The sequence below is a fragment of the Camelus ferus genome, chromosome 3 (assembly GCF_009834535.1).
Source record: "Camelus ferus isolate YT-003-E chromosome 3, BCGSAC_Cfer_1.0, whole genome shotgun sequence".
Taxonomy (NCBI): domain Eukaryota; kingdom Metazoa; phylum Chordata; class Mammalia; order Artiodactyla; family Camelidae; genus Camelus; species Camelus ferus.
Genome location: NC_045698.1, coordinates 25608272 through 25630394, shown reverse-complemented (window position 1 = coordinate 25630394; position 22123 = coordinate 25608272). Strand labels below are relative to the sequence as shown.

General features: G+C 34.8%; 1 protein-coding gene and 1 long non-coding RNA gene across 2 annotated transcripts in view; one reads left to right on the top strand and one right to left on the bottom strand.

Annotated features, from left to right (window-relative positions):
- Positions 1-11575, bottom strand: part of NIPBL (NIPBL cohesin loading factor) — a 175667-nt gene extending 164092 nt beyond the window's left edge. Inside the window, 1 exon segment of the mRNA XM_032471114.1 lies at positions 11267-11575. The gene's annotated coding sequence lies outside the window, so the exon portion shown is untranslated.
- On the top strand, positions 11481-19958 carry LOC116660820. The gene is made up of 2 exons (XR_004316468.1): positions 11481-11579; positions 11670-19958. It is a non-coding gene; the product is annotated as an uncharacterized LOC116660820 (long non-coding RNA).
- Positions 19959-22123: the final 2165 nt, after the last annotated feature.

The following is a 22123-nucleotide window of genomic DNA, read 5'->3' as shown; positions in this document are numbered from 1 at the left end:
AGTGGGTATAAAAGAACAGAAAAAATTCAAAAACACTTCTGCATATACTGGGAGTTCGATATTTGCAGATATTAACTACTATATATATATAATAGACAAACAAGTTTCTTCTGTATAGCACAGGGAACTATATTCAATACCTTGCAGTAACCTATAATGAAAAAGAATATGAAAATGAATATATTTCTGTATATGTATGACTAAAACATTATGCTATACACCAGAAATTGATACAACATTGTAAACTGACTATAGTACAATTAAAAAAAAACAACACTTCTGTATATAGATCTTCCCCTTATTCAGCTAGGCAAACCTAAGTGTCCAAATACAATTAATTAAATTACACCAATTTAATTACTTTAAATGCTGTCCTAACTTTTCTGGGCTCTGTGTTTTCTTTCTTCTATCAAACTTGCTCAATATTCAGCAAGCTCCACCCATCTAATGTTTCTCCAATCAGTCCTATATCTCAAAACGGAAATACAATTCAAATTCACGTTATCAACAATTGTTTGTTGGGTGTTTACTAAGTGCAAGCTACCATAGACTCAGTATCTAGGAAGGATTATATCATCAATCTTTGCAAACAGCCTTTGGACTGATTCCATTTTCTCAAAAACATGGTAATTAGCATTAAAGCAAAATATAGTACCTATTATTTCTTTAGTTAAAAATTCCAGATAGAGTGAAGAAAATGTTTTTTAAGATAGTATCAAATTTTAAGATGCCCTTCACAAAAGATACCAGGGTTATTTAAATCAATAACTCTAAGCAGACCCCTTTGTTCAAATTAGGGAATGAAGGGAGTAACTTCTTATTCCAAGCAAGAAACACTGTAAGGTTATACAAAACCATGAGCAACAATTTCCAAACTCACAAACAAGTAACACAGCTACAATATATCTGACTCTTGTCATTTAAAATGTTTGCATGCCTAGCAATTGAATGGTATCACATCCCACTGCATTCGCTTCTTTAGTGTTTTTATCTACAATAAAAGCGAAAATTTTATTCAAGTAATTTGTTTCCACAGTATAGGAAAGTCAATTAAAAAGCCCTTCCTTTACCTTTGCTCCTATGTTCCCATTTTCTTCTCAACTCAGACTCTGCTCCTGAACACAAACACACAGTACTGAAATGAATGTACACATCCATGAAATGTAGTACTCTAACAAAAGGCAGGCACAGAAAGATAAAGACTGAGTTCAAACTGTTCTACTCGATACACTGGGCTCTAAGTAAGAAGTCTTAGATCTTAGATATAATGGAAATGGGTACGGAGGACAATCACATTTAGGCTATAAAGCATGAATGTTATTGCAGATTACACCTTAATATTAAATACCAAAGACTGAGCACATGAGCAAAAAGTATCCTAACCCTAAAAACCTCTAAATCTTTTCAAAAATGCTAGAAGTTATCCCATCTGATAAGTTATTCCATCTGACATACCCACTATCAGAATCAAACAGTAAAGGAGAGATGGACTCAAGTGGTATTCAGGGAGGTGTTATGAATATCAGAATGGATGAACAATTGGTATGGAGATACACAAAAGGAGAAGGGTCAAGCATTATCAACAAGTTTCTAGTTTAGGCAACTGAGTTGATGGTAAAAATATTAACCTACTTCACACAGTTCCAAGAAAAGCTTTCTTTCTAGGTGGGAGGGGGTATGGGTAGGAGGGAACTGAGAGAGAAGTTCAGATTTATATACTACTTTTGAAATTACAGTATTTATGGGACATCAAGAGGTGCCTGGTAAGACAGCTGAATCTGTCTCAGAAGAGTATATTCTAGAGATAGATCTGTGAGCCATCAGCATGTAAAAAAGCCAAGTGAATAGAAGAAATAAGTAGGAAAAGAGAGTAGAACGAAGTTTAAAGAACCACCTTGGGAATAGCAATAGAACAGTCATTGTCTCTCTTCTAATGCTGAAAGTCAGAGATGTAGTATTATTTACTGAAAACTGCGGTAGAAATGAGAAAAGGGTCATTTTATTTGCCCACCTTTTTTGTTCCCCCCACCCCCTTCCTTTTTGGAACAGCTTTCTCCCTTGGGTTCAGGAATCTCTCTCATTTGTAGACTCTGTTGCTAGCTCTTTTTCCTCTGACAATGACTGTTCTTCACTATATCCTATGCTCTATTTTTAGTATAAACAACAAACATTAAACCCACAAAACGTAAACTCAATGTCTGGTGAGTTAGTATGGTACCATTCCTCATTTCTTGTTCCAGTTTCTAGTGCTGTATGTTCATGATGCTATCTATTTTAATTACGATGAAAAAGAGAGCAATGTCTACTTTACCTGCTTGGTAGAGCACCTAATCCAACAGAATTAACTAGTAAAATAAATGCCACTCAATAATAATGTGAATTAAAAGATGTCTGGAGTTGAGTGATAAACAAGGGCAAGAAAAAGTATGTCCAATCATACAGCAGCTGCAAGATCTGAGACAAATACCTAAAACTGTTCGAAGTATTTTCTGACAGGGCAGTACCAAAGTTAAAGAGTATATTAAATTCAATTTCAAAATCCAGACATCAAAAAACGACTAATACATGTACGAACATGGGTGACTCTCAAAAGCATTATGCCAATGAAAGAAAGAAAGAAACCAGATACAGAAGCCTATATACACACTGTATGATTCCACTTAGGCGACATTCTAGAAAACGCATAACTATAGGGACAGAAATTAGATCTGGTTGCCAGGGGCTAGATTGGGGGTAGGAAACAGATTATAAAAGGACATAAGGGAACTTTATTGGGTGATAGAAGTATCATGTGTCTTGATTAAGGTAGTAGTTACAAGACAATATTTGTCAAAACTCATCAAACTGGACACTTACAATAGTGAATTTTATTGTGTAAATTAAACCTAAATACATCTTATTTTTAAAAAACTCGGTAATCGTACCACTATTTTATTTGAATAGTATTTTTAATGTGCTGTAATGTATTTTTCATTACAGTTGACTTATCTTAATTGGTATTATATATAATACTTAAATTATCAAAGAAAATAACAGTTGTAATATACCAGTCTTAAGTTTAAAACAAGAAAGTATTTAGATACCTTCCTTCAACAAATCCAGTATCTTACTCCCAATTCTACTGCCCAAGGGGGCAAAACAAAAAATCCTTACAATGCTTCACAACCCCAACAGCTAAAAAAAGAACTCTGTTTTAAATTTTTCTTTAATTTATTTTTATACATAAGTTATGTGTATATTGTAGGGATATTATGTAAATAAAATGTGCTTACCCAAAAAACAAGAAGCCTCAAGGACATATCTGTATCCAAGAAAATTATATTCTGAAATTAACACAAAAATGTATTTGCCATTGACTAATCCTAGATTTAGAAATATATCTTTATGAACTATCCTACAGTTTAATTTTAACTAATCAACTGAACAAAAATGTAATGAATACCTACAACACAGGACAAGCACTGTGATGGTGTTACAGACAAAGATGGAAATAACAGTCTCCTTGCTCTCATAGACCTGGTGGTTTAGTATGGCTGACAGACACAGGAACAAATTATTTTATCAAGAGACACAAGCAATAATCTGACAAATGCTATGAAATGGAATGGCCAGGGAAACTTTTACCAAAAAGGCCATGCTTTTTCTTTCTCCTTAAAAACAATTTCTGGTCCTTGAGCTGATGTTTTAAGAAGTAATGCATCTCCAGAACAAAGTAAGAATGCTACACTTTCACAGTTAATGTCAATGCCTTTTCACCAGCAATATTTTGAAGTTAGGGAGATCTCAGAATTTGAGGCCTTTTAAACTGCTCTAGGTTTCATTAACATTAACAATAAACCATCTATATTCACCAAGCTATGTAAAAATTTGCTTAGGGGGAGATAAAGATTGAATGGATGCTGACAGAGAAAGGAAGAGATAAATGAGGAAAGAGAAAGAAAAGAATAAAAAGATTAGCAGAGTTAAAAGGCAGGTCATATATGTCTTTCGCGATAACCTGAAGTAGGCTGTAGCATAAATACTGGATTCTTAATTCTTTTCTCAAAGGGGAAAAGAATGATAACAGTAGCTTTTAGGCCATTACATTTCAACTTTCAATCTTAAGAGTTTTTTGAGGCATAGGCAGAACCCTGGGGAAAAAGTATTATGTTATGTGCACCAATTTAAGGGGGTTAGGCCCAATTTATACTCACGTGAAATTTCAATTTGGTCATAAATTACATATAGCCTATACTCAAATTATCAATTACTTTAAGTAGAAATTGGCAACATACAATCCAATCAGATAAAGATAACTAAAAGCAGGTTTTAAAATCCTGAAAGGGTTAAGATAAGCAACAAAGAGATATGGTATGGAACAAAGAATTATATCCATTATCTTGTATTAACCTATAATGGACTATAATCTGCAAAAATACTAAATCAATATGCTGTACACCTGAAACTAACACAACATTGTAAAGCAACTGTACTTCAATTAAAAAAATACATACAGCAAGTATGGAAAAACAAACAAACTAACATAACAAATAAAATAAAATCCTGAAAGGGTTGCCAAGTAGCAGTGTTGAGAAAACTCAGTGATATATTCCTTTACTAGGATTAATTTCAAGGACATGTTTGTTTGTAAATAAAAGATAAAATATATAATTATAAAATTAATATTTTTAGAGTAAACTATACTTTGAGTTTTAATAATTCACTAGTATTTCAAGCATTGTTAGTTTTTAAGCTATCTAGAAACAAGGACAATTTTTAAAAAATAGTATTCACATAAAAACAAGTATATACACATTTCCCTGGCACAAGACTAAAGGATTGAGAAGTACAAGTAACTCTAATACACTAATTCTAACAAAAAGGAATCTAATATGTCAAAATTATGTCACAGCTTCTGAATTTCTCAGGAAACGCAAAAGTATACAAAGTTATTTTAATAAATAAACTAATTAATGTTGCTAATTCCATGTTTTTGCATACTGAAAAAGTTTTTCTTTTGTGTCCAAAGGCAAATATATACAAAAGAAAACTTTAAGAGTTTGGTATATTCATGTTAAATGTTACACACATGTAAAATGGCAAAACAATTTACCTAAATAAATTATGTTGGAAATTTAATGTATTCTTGAGAATATTTTTTAATGCTTAGTGTTTTTATAAAAAATAAGTCAAGAATCACAATATTATAAAAATAAAATGACTTTTCCACATTTTCAAAAGCTATCGATTCCACAGATACAGCATGCATATATTTAAACTTCAACAGCCTATTTAAACGTATGTTTGTACATAGAAACATTTTGTATATTATATATGGTGTAAATTAAGAAGGTTTGCTTTAAAAGACTGTAATCAAATAATGAAGTGGTTATTAACTGACCAAAAAAATTTAGAAATTGTCTTATTAAATTATCTTCAGGATCTCTTTATAAGCGACATAGAAAAAAACAAGTCTCACTACTTTATAACCAAGCCTGCCCTTTTTATTAAGAAAATATTATAAATCTTGAAAAGGCAGGGTGGTAGAATGCAAGGGACATAAGTTTTAGAATTAGACATATTTCAGTTGGAATACTATCTGTAACACTTGCTAGATTTGCCACCCGGGGACAAGTTTCTTAAACACGATGAGCCTCAATTTCCTTGTCTGTAAAACAAGAGCGTTATCACTAACCTCACTGGTAGTTGGGAGGTTCAAATCACGATAAACAGTGCAGTGGTTAAAGTTGATGGGTAAAGAAAGCATCAGCTCTGGAGTCCTTTCTCCACTTTCTCCCACTTGTTAGCTGTGGGACCTTGGGCTAGTCACTTAATCATTCTATACCTCAGTTTTCTCAAATTATCTTAGGATAATAAATAAACCGAACTCAGGGACACTAAACTTTGAAGAATTGAGAAAATCCATATAAAGCCCCTGGCACTTTCTGACCCATGGAAATCACCCAATAATATTACATATTACAAAGTGTAAAGCACTCAGCACAGTGCCTGATCCTCCCAAATTTTAAAACTTAATTTTTCTAAACTAAGTTCTAAATTACTTTTCACTGTCTCTAAAACTCAAATTCACCCCTGAAGATAAATATTTGCCATTAAGGATAAGAAAAAGACTATCTCAGAGTCTCTAAAGCAATTTCCATAAGAGTGTATATAATGGCAACAGCTCTGGAATAAGTGCACAACTACCCAAGTTGATGACTTTGAAAGAATCAACATTCTTTGCCTACATAAATACTGGAATTTTAAAAATTGGTCATACTAATTTATAGATTCATTTACTATACTACAATTGGTCATAAAAGTTTCTATGAATATAATCACTCTAAAGCTGAATTTTTCCTTTCTAAAAAGATGCTTTGACAATTTCAACTCAATTATTTAAAAAAAAAGTAAAAAATTCAGATTGATTAAGAAACTCAAAGCTGAATTATAAGACAGAAAAAATTTGCTGACTTCAAAATTATTATATTTAGGATATACAGTCTGAATTCTATTTTAGTTCTTTGCCTAAAGTAGACAATTTCCTTGACTACATGACTTGTAAGTACTGAATCAACTGAGCAACAAAAGATAGTATTAAAAATGTACTAAACTAGAAATGTGGAACCCTAAATCCTGAAGAATGAATCATTTACTAATTATAAGACAACGGACAATTTTCTGACATTTCTAGCCTTAGTTTCTTCATCTGTAAATTGCAGATGATAATTGTTTCTATTTCATGACCTTGTTAGAATTAAATGAGATAATATTACAGGAACATACATCCTTAACACAATTTCTGGCAAACCACAATAAGCCCTTAAAATCTAGCTGGCAATGCTATATCAAGAAATGATCTCTCCCAGTAATATCACTTTGGGAATAGAAAGGAACATGCCTTGAAACATCTTCAATCTAACAAAACCCAATTCATTAAAATTGACTCCAGATTTACATCAAGCAAAACGGTACATGAGACAAGTATCTAAAAACACTTTTATTACTTAACTTACTTGGGCAAAAAATTCTGAGCACATGAAATACTCTTTAAAATTACAATCATGGCCTTAAATAAAGAGACGTGGTTTTTAAAATTGCTTTTAAATTAACTAGAAACACTAAAATCCCACTCAATGTAAGAAATAGTATGAAAGTAAAACTTTCAAGAATTGTTATTTACTACAAATATAGTTAATTCATTTACATTCCTTAGGCGGGACATGGGTAAACAAATTCAGCCACTCAAACACCAAACATATACATACAAGGTCAAGATTTCTAATGTAAAAGTACTATTTTCATAACAGGAAAATAAAACCAAAAGACAAGTATCATATCTCTCTATGGAGATGAGAAAAGCACCTTGGACTCAGATAACTGAAAAAGTCACAAACAGTATCAGGACCAAAGCTCACACATTTCTTAAAGCAATATAATCTAATAAGAAAAAAACCTCATTCTCCTACTAACTCACTACATGAATCTATACAAATCACGTGGCCTCTGAGTGTCAAGTTTTTCATGAAAAAATGGAAATCATGATGGTCATTTATTTCACAGGGAAATGAGAATATTTATAAATGAACTCAGGTCACCTTGATAAAGGACCAGTTTAAAAATAGAAAGATAATTATTAATGACAACTGCTAAAAACAGAAAAAAGTTTGCTCAAAGGTATATATTAAAATTATTTTTAAGGTTATGTAAGACCATAAATTGCCACCAAAGCCAACTTAGTATGCTCAGGAAATTAAAATAAACATATCAACTAAACACTTAATTACCAGGCTTCTGTAAAGTTCCTAGTCAGTAATTTCCTACTCATTTTACAGCAAATAAATGTGATAAACAGAACTGAAGTTGCATTTCTCTAAAAGGAATTTTTATTTACCTCAGTCTCCCCAATCATTTTATATAAAACTGAAATCTTACATCATTTTTAAATTTCATAATTACTTACAAATTATGCTTTTCCTAATAAGTAATAAGGTGGGAAAAGTTAAAAGAAACTATGTAAAACTCAAACTCTTTAATTTTAATTTACTCTTGTATTATTAATTTTTTTACATCTTATTTTGAGTGAGTAAAAAATACAATAGGGTATGTCAAAATATAACACAGATGGGTTCAAATGTCTCTATAGCAGTCTGATGATGGACTGGTACCAAAAAATTAAATATGAAATTAGTTTAGGAAGCCTTAGAAAATACAAGCTTGGGCTGGGGAGTCTGGCTCCAAATAAAGAAAATTTCATGTATGAATTGGTATAGCTTTGTTCATAATACTGCTGAAATTTAATAATCACTATGCAGAAAACCAAAATTAGGTTTACTATCACACTGAAAACTCTCACTTTTCGTCCCCAAAGAGAATCTGAAATAGTCTTCCTTTCTTCAAATATAATTTTTTTCTTCTTAAAGGTGGACAGTATTATAATGATCCCTAACGCAGGTTCAAAAGCTTTCAAATAACTTTAGTAAACAAATTTGTTGAACAGCTTTCAAAAGGAAGCATCCTATATATTTGCCTCAAAACACTAAAAACAATTAAGTATTTAATATTCAACTTTAACTTAGTTTACTAGACTTTCATGATATACTTTAAAATTGTTTTCTTTTCAAGTAAGTATTATAAGTTATTGATAATTGTGCAAACTCAAGAAAAATAAACCATACTGTTGAAATTTCTTTCAGGTATATCAGGAAATATTTCTCCAAATAATATAACTAGCATTGTAAGGTTTCTGGAACACTTATAGTTGTCTCCTTTTACTGAATTAAAAAAAAAGAAAGAAAGAAAGAAAGAAATACAAGATTAGCCACTGGTGACTGTCCCAACCAATACAAGGGAGGTAGAGAAGACTATTCATAATTTCTAGGGAAACACAAATTATTCCTTCCAACTAAGTTATCAAAAATGTAAAGTACAAGTTTAGGTTTTACTCCACTTTCACAATGTCTTCTTTAAAAATACCAATTTAATTGGTTTGGCCAAACAAAAAACATTTTCAATCTACTTTAAAGAAATATTTAAGCTATCTTAATTAAAGTTATCACACCACCTATATTACTTACAGATTACTACATACGTAGAGTTAGGAAAATAAGATCTGTAAGAACTAATTCACTTTAATTCCAAAGTTAGAATAAAAAAAACAATCACATAGATATCTAACATAGTGATATAAGAAAGCTCCCTTTCACTATAAAACTCTAAAAATAAGTTGCTCCCCTTGATGAAAAACTAAGCAAGCAGACCTCCTCTTTCCATTACCTTTAGCAGAAGTATGTTCATCCCTTATACGTCTCAGTATTTTATTTAAATAAAAGTTGTAAAGACAATCACAGGTTCATAGAAGGACCTTTTAAGCATTTATATTGACGCCCTTACCCCACCTCCCACCCCCAAACCTTCCGCTGAAGATGTGAACTGTTCCTTCCTTCTGTATCCTTACCCCCTCCTCATTCGCACGCCCCCCACCTAGTGTAGGCCTGAGGCCCTGTAGAAAACAGTGTCTAACAGGAGCAGGCAGCACAAAGACAGGAATGGGAGATTAGTGGGAGGGAGGGAGGCCGGGATTGGGGCTCAGCAGGAGCTTCAGGCTTTTTAAAATTCAAACTGCTCCCTGACCAATACAAATCACGGACACGCTACTGACTACTACACGGATTTATAGCATTAAAAACATGCCTAGTACGTGACAGCTATATTAACTTCACTCTTTTTAACATTTATCCATACGTTTGCAGGAAATGTGGAACAGTTTATTTTAAGCAGGGTGCTAAACTCAAAAATAACCTTCAGAAAAGTTACTTGGTCTACAACGACAATAATAATTTAAAAAGAGACACAAAAAATCCGAACCAATGTAACACCCACTAATAAAACAAGGGACTTTGTTGATCAGTGTTGCTTCATTTTAACCAACGAAAGTATTATTTCACTAAATATGAGACAAAGTATCAAAATAGTTTAACGTAGGAATACATTTATTTTACTATGCAATTTGTACGGCTGAGGAGTTTCAAATTGGTTGCTTTTCCCTTATACCAACCTACATTACCAACACCTCCATAATAAACAAGCTCTAAACACTTAAGTTACTCGTGAACTAGAATTTGTTAAGATAGAATTGATATTTTTTCCCAGCATTTACAGATACATTTGACCTATTAAAATGACACCTCTCTCGTTACACAGTCAAACATCATGGGCACAAACAGCCAATGACAATCCTGGGACCTCAAGAAGATCTGCCCTGACATGAAAGGATGGCACCTTCTACATTTTTTTTTTAACTTCCCAGGGATTTTTAAGCATAACTTAATTTCTATCCTTTTAAAGAAAATTGGTTTTACCTGTATCTCAGAACAATTCTCAGAACATGTAGAATTCTTTTTAAGCTCCTACATGTTTAGATCAGGAAGTACCTCAGTGTTTTATGTACAGTCGTTTAAAACTGATCTCATATAACTCATACAAATATAAAGTGGCAGGGTAAACCTGTCAAGTACTTTATACTTGTCTTTGAATAAAAAGCCCAGGTGCAACACTGTCAAACAACAACATAAAAGCTCTCTGCGTGGGTGGGGGGGTCATATGCAGTGTCTACCACACTACGGTTTTCCATATTAAATATTCATGTGGACGATTTGATTCTTTTTAAAAGGAAAATGAGTCTTGATTAACTTTCCAACGTCCAAACAAGTTTTAAACAGGAAAAGAATTAGCACTGGATCCGTGTCTGAGTATTTACATTTGTCTCACTAACTGAAACTACTTCCTCCCTTCATGGGGTCACAGGGGGAAGAAGGGGGGTTGTTTGTTTCACTGGGACGTTCCCCACTCCCGGACCAGGAAAGTTGTAAATATGGGGACGACCAGGGCACATTTGCTGTTAGTTGTATTGTTTCCGCCTCCTCACTAGCTACGGCTCTTCTCCCGGGCGAGGCCTGTCACCGACCAGCAGTAGCTCCGCTCAGCCCGGAGCTCTCCTAATCCCCGAGCTCAAGTAGATTCCGCTGGCCCGCGGCCTGCACTCTCCGTCGGGCCTACGCCTCCCCGGCCGCCCGGCAGGAGCCCAGTCCCCGCCACCGGAGCCGGCCGGGAGAGGGTACAAAACCACCGCCACCCAGGGCGGCTGCCACCAGAGAGGAGCGAACTCTAGACTCGCCCGTGGAGGAGACCTGGGGCCGCTAAGGAAACGGCGGGGAGGGGAGCGAGGAGGAGAGACGCTGAGGACCTGGCGCCGCCGCCGCCGCCGAAATAAAGAGCAGGAATTTACCTGGGCGAATCGGCGTCTGAATCCAAGGGGAGGCCGAGGCCGCTGTGGCGAGAGACTATAATCCGGGCCGGGAGGGGGGGTGGCTACGGCTCCTCTTCCGTCTCCTCAGTGCGGGGAACATGTAGAGCCGGGGGGAGACCAGCCGAGAAGACAAATCGCTGCTTCTTCTTCCTCCTCCTCCTCCTTCTCCCACATAGAAACACTCACAAACACCCGACCGGGGGCCCGAGCTACCGGGGGGGCATCGCCGCCGGCCCGGGAACCAATCCTCCAGTCGGCGGGGGCGTCCCTCCCTGCGGCTTGGTGGTGTCGGGTGAGTCGGTACCGACGGAGGGAGGGGGGGGAGGGCGGGGGGGAAGGAGCCCTGTGTGTGTCTCTCTCTCGTTCCGTCTCTCCCTCTCAGAACAAAATGCCGACCGGAAGTGCAGCTGCAGGAATGACTCCCTCCGCCGGCGCCAAACACTAACAACCACCCCCTCTTCCCCACTCCACTTCCGCCACCGCCGCGCCGCCGCCGCCACTTCGCCTCGCGTCCTCGGCCGCGCCGCACCGCACCGCACGGCAGCGCGCGGTGCGCCGCACCGCACCGCACCGCACCCTGGCCGGGCGGCGGCGGGCAGCGAGGCGGCGGCGGCTCTCCTCTCCACCCTTCTCCTCGAGGCGGCTGTGGATGTTGCCTTTTAGTGTCGACCCAGCGGAGCGGCGTTTTCGCTACGGCACGGGCGGGCCGGGGCTTCCCGGTCTTTATTTTCCTGGAGGCCCACCGGAGCGGGGCCCGAGTTCGGTGGTGGTTGTGTGCGTGGGGGGCGCTCAGGCCGGGACCGGCTTGCAGGCCGCGCACGCTGCCCCAGCTGCTCATTAGCTCTAGGGAGCCGAGCTCGGGGCGGCCACGTAGAGGACGCCGGCGATCCGACGGCGACGGTGCATTTTTTAAATGGTGTCCCTGCAGCCGGGTGGATGGATGTATCGTACACCCTTATGTCTTTTTGAGAGGCCGGACTTTACGCCCGTCTCTGCATTATTGCTGCGGAGTAAGAACGCAACCCGTGTAGAAGACGAAGATTCCCAGCGGGATTGAATTGGAATCGTGTTTGTGATGCATTTATTTCTGGAAATATGTGGTCTTTTCTGGTCTTGCTTTTTGTTGGCGGTGGTTTTGGCTCTTGCCTAACAGTCGGGATAAAGGCCTGTAGGCGACGCTGTTCGAGTGAGGAGCGGGTCCGCGCCCCTCTTTAGGTGTGGGTGGAGCCGAGCGCGCGGGGAGAGCCGGCGGGCTGCGGGTGGGCCTGGGGCCAGCCGATTTCAGACGTCGTTTTCCTCTTTACCTCTGAAACTGATGTGCTGGCCAAGGCTGGAGTACAAATGTGATTATGTGTACCGCACCGTGCCTCTTGTAGCCTCTTACAGAAACGTGAAATAACTATCGTTCCAAAGTTCACCTTTAAGTTCTGTAAATTAAAAGGGGGCTATTCTTCAGGTTAAAAAATGCAGTAGGTAAGCGGGTTTTACGCAAACGGAATGAAATTTGTGTTGTATTTTCATGAATTTCCTTGAATTGTACATTAATTATATTGTTTATGTATCTGTGTATGTACCAATACGCTAAAAAGTAAACAGGAAAATATGACTACAGGATATAACTTTTGCTTCAAAAATCACTAAAAGGACTAAGGCAGATCTTGTCACTTTACTCTAGACTTTGCAATTGCCTTGCATCTAGCTGAGAGTAAAAGCCAAAGCCCTGACCGCGGCCTTTTAAAGGCCACGCGCGCTGTGACGCGAGGGTGGGGGCTGCACTGGCAGCCTTGCCAGCCGGACCTCTGTTCTAGGAAAAGTCTACTTCTAGACAGTTGAAAGCCCTCCACAGCCCTAGAAGTCTACAAACTAGTGATAATTGTTTTCAAGTTTCTGTGAATGGGCTTGCTAGAGGACAGTCCATCGGTAAATAATACGATCATATTCCTACTGAGCCAGTTAGCTTTCTCTCTTCCTGAATTACAAACTGTGTTCTTCATCCTGTCTGCCCTCTTTCTTGCAAAATCATGCTGTTTTCACTAAATTAAAGTATGTGAGAATTTGGTTGGCTTAGTCCCAATCCAGCAACACTGGAAAAGTTCTTTCAGCAAGTATATATCCGGCACAAAATGTGTGCCTGGCACTAGGATTCAAAGGGTGCTTGTTTCTGAGGCTTAAAGGACCACGTATGGCTACTTTGGTTACTACTCAATTATGCTGTAAAGCAAAGCAAATGCTAGTGAGATTTATTTTTACAATTTCCTTCTGAGGAAAAGGTTTAGTGAAAGCTGAGGTCAGGCTTAGTGTGGATATTTTAATTCACCTATTTTGCTGTTCCTTTACATTTACTTTATGATGGCACCAGGTATACCAATAAATTAATTGATAAATAATTTTTGAAATCCGAAACAAAACAACAATTTTCATTTTCTAGTGGTTAGATAAGTAGGCCTTTTAAATTAAGATACTACCTATGCCAGTAAACTAAATACTACAAATAATCATATTTCATGTATGGGATTTTTGGACAAGAAAAAACAGTTTTGATAGGTATTTTATAACCATTAGTACAATTAATTAGACAATGTTTAGTAAATTCTTTGTTCATTATAAGTTTACCTATTAATCTTAATAGCTAAAGCTATAATGTGTAGATGGCTCAGAATGTTTTTCACTCAGTTTCAAAATACTGATATTACTGTTTGCTAAAGAAAGCACAATTATCTTATATACGTCCTTAAATGTTACTGGTAAACTGATAATTTTTGCATGTACGGTAATGAAAGTCTTGGCATTATTGTAGCATTTAATTTAAAACTTTAGATATTTTTCAGTTTCTTCCCTCATTTACTTATTAAGGACTTACTAAGTGCTCTAATTAGCTTTATGGTAGGCACCTCCTATATATTGAATAAAAACTGACAGGGTCTCAGCCTTTAAGGGTTTTAACTTGCATCTAGTTTATACCAAGTTTTTTTTTCCAAATCATAGAATTAATGAAATTGTTTCAGTGCATATCAAGGTATTCCTCCATTAAATCAATTAATGTTTTGCTTAGTGTTTAAGTAGCCAAGTTTAGAGCTTGTTTAGACTCTATTAATATAATATTAGCGTTTCCATGATTTCATTGTCTCTTGTTTTTTTGGGTTTTTTTGCTTAATAATTATTTTCCTCAACACCATCTATTAATTTTGATCTTTAAAATCTTTATGTCCAAAATCAGTTGATTTATGACGGTCTTATATTTCATTGTTATATCTTTGATTCTTAGTTTGTAGGGTATCCCAATAAATATTTAATCTGACCTAATATTGCCTCCTTGCTTTAAGTACTAAGTTGCACTACTCATTTTATTTGCCAAGAATATTACTGGGCAGTCCGATATGCATTCTTGATCAATAAACTGCAAAAGACTTGATAAAATTTTAAAATTGATTTTAAGTATTAACTATTGAATGTCATCAACTGGGATTGGTACAGTTGGCAAATTATGATTATTATGGCATATTGGTACAATATGGCAAATTATGAATATTTATCTTCAAGATAAATACAATTTACCATAAAATGATAGAAATAAAAAATGTTAGAGAATTACTTTCTTCTCATAATTTTATGCCTACCAGTTCTATCATTTGTTAGTGATAAAAATTAACTCTTAATAGGGATAAATTATGAAAAAATAGAAAAAAGTACTAAAAAATATGTAGTGTATACAAACGCTACCAAAATTATTTCATGTATAGGCTATTTAAGTTACTTTTAGGATGATTTTTATCTTAAGAGACTTTGATAGAGTTAATTACAGATGTTGATTTGAGAGTGAGCTACAAATATATCAAACAACTTCACAGTCTATAAATATGTTTCTTTTTCAAGTTTTCAAAGTAAATACCTTAATCAAATTTGTGGTAGTATTTATGAAGTTTATTCAATATATTTTATCCATTTTTGTTAAGAAGATGGAAGTGAATGGTTTTTCCCCTGAAAGACTTTCTTCAGGTTGGCCTTTGAGAACGAGCTTTTTTATCTTTTCATTAATCCTTCCCACCTCTAATTAAGGATTTTCTCTAAATTCATAGATTTTATTATTCATACTATCCATTTATAATCCTATAACTTACTGTTTTACATTTTTTGTATCTATGTCTTATGTTCCTGAATCAAAGTTTCTGGTTATGTGTTACACTACATTGCAAGTTTCACTGTGCATTGCATAGTGTAGGGCCCTCAAAAACATGCATTTCTGAAATATAAATTCAATATAAAATTATTTAAGGTCATTAAATCTTAATGAAAACCCAATCTTAATGGAACTTACACATGCTGAATGTGGACCAGAGAATTAAACTCTACATGCATTTTAATACTAGACTAATCTGGAACAACATCGATTAAAAATGATTTTATCTATGAAGGAAAAATTAAAAATCCATTAAAAACTTAACATCTAGAATAGGTATGTGCTTATGATTTTCATTTCAAAGCATCACCTCTAGACCAGTGTTTTAAAACTGGGTCATGTTATACTATGGGTCATGAAGTAAAATTCAGTGGGTTGAGACTAGCATTTTTATTTAAGATAGAGGAAAGAATAGAAAATCCTAAGAGTATATCACACATGGTAAAGTCTGTATTTTTATATAAAATTCATGCCATTAATATGTGCTGAGTTACCTTGTAAAATATATTACTTACTATGGGTATGGGCCAGAAAAAGTAGTATTTTGGTTTATTTTATCTAAATTCAGTTTTTCCTTTACTTCCCCCCTTAGAAAATGAAAAAGAAAAATGCTAGAAAGTTCTAATTGTCTATGGAAATAGTAAGGAATTTTAGAGGCGGCACTAGGTTATTTTAGAGGAGTCTTGACTGTGGTTTCAGAAAGGTGATCTTAAGATAAAGGGTAGGTAATAAACTGTAGAAATACCAAATATAGTTGAAGTTGTGAGAAGGAATTATTTTCCTAGTCAAGCTAAATTTGGTGTGTTTAGATCCATGACTATTTTCTTTTGATTTGTTGTAGCACGTTTTCTAACTCAGGTGCCCAGTACAGCAGAATAATAAATATAAAGCAAAAAAAATAGTTTTTTTTCCTCTATTTCTACCCACCTTCCCTTCAGTCTTAAAACAGATGTTTACTGACTAATCATAGGAGCACAAAGCAACTGCTACCTTCACAAAGTAATTATCAAACAACTTATTCCCTGAAAATGACAGAAAGTCATCCTTCTGAAAAGTAACAAACTTCCAGTAAGATTTTTTTCTCTAGCCAAAGTAAATAATAATTTTAACTAGTTAACTTTCATTTGCCATCTAACTCATTCTATATATTTAAATAAATGTACTTAAAATTGTGTGCAGAATTTAAAAGGAAAAATTTGAAGGAGAAAATTGTGTATAGAATTGAAAGAGAGGCAATATACTGTGTGGTAAATGGGATAAAAATTATCTACCAAACAGAAAATAAGATAAAAATTATGTTATACTGAAATATTTTAATAAAATTTAGACATTTAAATAAAATTTAAACATTACTTACCATTTCATCTTACTTCAGTACAGCTTTCAGTATTACAATGTTGGTATGTCTATTTAAGAGTGTTAATAAAAGGTTTTTTTCAAGACGTGATGTTAGCTCCCTTTCTATTATAGATATTTTAAATCTAACTTGGTTAAAACCTTAAGTAAACACAAAATTTTCTAGAGAACTGACATAAGAATCTCTAATTCAATTATTGAACCAAAGCTTACTCACCCCAAATATTTCACCCAATATTCAATGCCCTATTGAAATAAGAAGCGAATTATATGACTAACCAGCAGAGGGAGCCAAGTCAGCCCTGAAAGGCAGAAGTACAAAGGAAGACCATGTGACTTCCTGTTTTGAGTGTTGTGGAAGCTGTTCTCTTTTTGAGTTTAGTCTACCAAAAAACCAAGTAAAAGGATAGAAAGGCTACCAATGTATCAGATGTGCACAGAGTGACAATTTTAAATGTTAAAATTTCGTTGCAGGAAGCAAACTGAAAGAAAACGTGCTTAAAGTTAAGGACAACCCTGGGAAGCACATGTGGCATAAAAGAATTTTTAAAAAACAGATGTTAAAAACTTAAAACCAAATAAGTAAAATATGCAAACAGTAAGATAGTGATTTTGTTTCTACTACAGGTGGTGAAACTTACGTTGATCAGAACAAAACAATGATAAGCTTATCAACCATTAAGCAAAAGCAGTTCAAGTCAAGATATAACAGTGGAAATGTCTCAGCATTATAACCTAAGATGGAAAACCACAGAAAATAGTACCCTAGGGCCACGATGAATTGCTAGCTAGATGCAAACCATTTCTTAATAATTCCGTTTTTATTGAAAACTGAAAATTAGGCTCTAAATAGGCACATTTTAAAGTGATAAAGTTGGCACAAATAAATAGATTGACTTTACATTAAAATTATATGCACTTTGATAAGCTAAGAAACAAGGGATACATTTTAATAAAAAAATGATTGCAGTGAAATAATACAAAGTGATTTTTCACTTTAAAAATAGAAAATAGAATTGTTTTCATTACCCTTTATAATATAACAAAAAGTAATACCTTGTTTTGTGACAGATGTTATCTTCTAAGAACCTTGAAATCCCTGATAGAATGATGCTATTTGAAGTAAAATTGTAAGAGCTGGGTGTTAGCTAGCTGCATCAAAATTCAAAAAAAAAAAAAAAAAAAAATTAAAGGCCCAAACAATTTTAGATAAATAATAAACTAAATGGTGGTAGTTTGGCCACTTACTCATTGCAAGGTTTGTAGAAACATACTGTCCAAAGCATAGAAGGACAATGGATTCAGGCAAATTTGAGCTATAGGTGCATATGCTTATGTGTTTGTTCATTCCAAAAATATACTTCTTGAACACTTACTATTTCCATTGGACATGGAAGCATGTCTTCATCATGAACTAGACAAAATCCTCAAATCTTGTTGAAAGATTTAAGTTCATTAATTTTATGTGAATAGTCATAGAGATCCAATGTGCAATCCATTGAATCCAAAGGGATGGCATTTATAAGCAAATTATTTAATACTGAGTACCAGAAGGTAGATTGTAAACCTCTGTAGGTCGGTTATTCTATAATATTATGTTATAATATACTGACATTGTATATATGTTGTCATCTGGTGTCAAATTAGTTAATCACATCAATGATATCCAAGAAGTAAAATTAACCTAATATCCCTAGAGACATTTTAGTGCCAAAAAACAATTTAGCCGGTAAAGCTACTAACTGTGTGCTTCTCTTACACAAAAGTCATACGTATGGGCTATTAGAATTTCATAAACAACCCGACCTTTTAAATTATATTTTAGTTTTGTTACTGTTTCCACCCATGGAAAATGCTATAGTGATCTTTTTAAAATTACATTAATAAACTGGCAATAGCTTTGCCATGAACCATTTCTTTATTGATAAGCATAGTAATGGGTTAACTCATCAAAATCCAATAAAAACATTAACTTTGTCACCAAAGCCAACATTTCAGAGTCTAAAATATATAATACAAGCTTTTCTATTTTATCTAGTTTTTATTTATTAATCTAAAGCTCTGTAAAGATCAACTTAAAACCAAAGGAAAGAAAGAAAATAGCTCATACCTTGTCTTGTTTCAGAGTAGGGAATGGTGACCAGTTAAGAAAAGCACCACAAAAGTGACTTCCAGTGAACAAAATCAGGAGGTTCAAGTAAAGAATTTTGTTCTCCCTAAAAAAATTCAATACAAGATTTTAGTCAGGAATTTATACCCTCACATGAATACTGTTTTAAACACTGCTCTTGAAACATTTGAAATATTTTATTTTCTCTTTGAAAAAACAGCAGCAAAAACCATATGGCTTTAGTAGTCATGTTTCTAATTTATCAGCTTCTTTCGGTCTTACACTTGAATTCTGGATCTCTTCTAAAGCACCTCTCTGGTGCAGCCTTCTTGATATTGCCTTCCTCCTAATTCTACCATCAACATTCATTAGCTTTTTCTGATATATTCGGATGATTTCTCATGATCATGATCATATCCAGATAAACTATGCTTGTAGAAATCGTAGAAATCGTTCGTTATGAACTTACAACAGTTATAGTTGTACTTGACAATACTTATTTATGCAAAAGTATTTTTAATTTGAAAAACTTACTGCACCTCTTATAGGCTTTGTGTAAAAATGTTTAATGTCTTTTATGCTAGGAGCTTAGAACTGATGATGATTTAATGTTTAATCTTGTGCTTACATTAAATATTTTAAGCTTTAATTCTTCCTCTAATATTGCTGTAAAAACATCGCAGTTCTGAAATCTGGCTCTTTAAGAAGCGCTCACCAGAAAACTGTTTTGAAACTTTCTGACTACAATGTTACTATTATATTCAGTATGGTAAGAGTTAAGTATGACCTCTGAATAAATGTATCTTAAATTCTCTATATTTTTAAGAATAGTACTGTATTCTAAGTATCAGAAGACGATGTGCTTCTTGAAGAAATTTTGAATTTGTATATCCAAAGTTAGGGGATAAGTTGTTCTTTACTTATGAGTGCACAGCATTTTTATTACTGTAAACTATAGATCCTTCATTCAACAAGCATGTGCCCAGCACCTATGTACTGGAAACAGTGAATAAAAATGAATAATCTTGTCTCTTTCTTTATATAACTCACAGCCAAGAGGAAAACTAGATCAAAAACACTTAAAACAGTGAGATAAATGACTATGAATTGTAACAAAAGTCCTATGAAAGTACTAAGGATACCTGGAGGTTTTGAGAAAAGCTTCACAGGAGAAGTGAAATTTGAACATTAGTGAAGGAGAAACAATTTTCCAGGCAGAGAGACAGGAAGGAAGGAGATCAACCATTCTAAAGAGGGAGAGGAACATATAAAAAGGTATAAATGCATAAGAGAGTTCTTGTATTTCATAAGCCAAAAATTGGTTTGGTTAGAATGCAGATTAGGTAAAGAGGCTGGGATCTGCTACTCCAGTAAGAAGTGTTTGGATTTTACCCCACACCCAACAGGTAAACATTAAAGAATTTTACACCCAAGATAAGGTGATAAAATTTGCATTTTAGAATAACCGCAAATTAGCAGTAAAAAGTACCTATTACATTAGAAGAAAAAAGATAGTAAAAGTGTTTCATACAATTTAGAAACATATCCAGTTGAGTGTTCATATTCTTTGTATTCATACTATTTGACACAGTACTTTCTCACATGGACCCTTGATGTGCTGTATTACTTTTAAATTTTCAGTTAAAACAGAAAGAAGCTCAGGCAACTGAAAAGGAAGGATGGAATGTGAGAAAGGCTGGAGAAGTGTGACTCAGTAAGAAAGATAATGTAATTGTTCAAGTGAGACAATGAAGTCTCGGTTATGGGAGCAGGGCTGAGAAGAGGAGGTAGATTTAAAAGTTAAACCAGAATTGAGGGCTTGTTGAACCAATGAATATATAATGTAAGATAAAGTGAGGATGGAGGACTCAGGTACTGCTGGCAATTCAGCTTTAATTCTCTAGATGGGTGTCACTGAGGTAGACATACAGGAGAAAGCGTAGGCTGAGAGCAGAGAGGAGTAAGAAAATTTGGTTTGAGATAACTTAAGTCCAAGTTGTCTATTAGACTCTCAGTAAGAAATACCCAGTAGGCAGCTGAAAATATATGTGGATCCTCAGGAGACAGAGCTAGAGACGAAGACATTTGAGTCGTTTTCATATATGTGATAGTTGAAGCCAAGAGTTGAACCCAGGGAGAGTTCATAAAATGAGAAACAGCCAAAGAATTATAAGGATTACTAAAGAAAAAGCAAGCTACAGACTTTGCTTATGGTTTAATAGTCTATCACTTTCCCCCTCAAATATTTTAAAAGAACCCTTTTTATTTATAACACATTTAGTTAAATAGTGTAACAGATGCTTGGCTCTAAAATCAATAACCTATAAAATCTTATATAATCCTGGAAATTATTCAATTACTGTCTCTTTCTCCTACATTTTACTTAAAGAATGGGAGTAGGAAAATAAAGGTTGATTTCTTAAGAGACTAATAGAAAAGGAAAAATAAAATAATCACATTTTATTTTTAAGCAGCAAATTCTTCTTAACATTACATAATATTTACAACCCAGATCTAGAAAGTTTAGTTACAGCTTCCAAACTTTTCAAGTAGTTTCTGAATTACTAGCCCCAAGGTACCACTCCAATCCAATCCATATACCAATCTACCTGACTATTCTTGATGTTTCACTTAGATTATTCTTCCTAACCCCTGTTTCTCTTCCTACTAACCCTCTCATAATATCTATCCAGTCTTCATTGGTTTCTGCTGCCCCCACACACTTTGATTCCTTTAAATCAAGGGTAATATCACAGTCTTCGTTGTTCCTGTCATCTAATTTAGAAAGACAGAAAACTAGCATAACAAGTTGAAATGAAGATTATGCAACCTATTATAGTCCAGAAATATCTGTGTTTTTCAGTAGTGAAACACAACAATCTGAAATCTACATATCTCTGGGTCACATACATTTGTAATCATAACAATAATGAAATTATAGTCTATTAACTTTTCAAAACTATTTAGTTTAAAAGTGTCCAAATAGTTCACTTAGCTTTATTCATATAATAGTGAAAAATTATGGGCCAATTACTAGTCTTTAATCAATTTTGAAAAATCAGTGAGAATACTGTTATACAACAAATCAAACTTTGCTTTCAAGAACTGTTCAACAAATGGTACTGGGACACCTTGATAGTCACATGCAGAAGAATGGAGTTGGACCTTTACTTCATACCATATGCAGAAACGA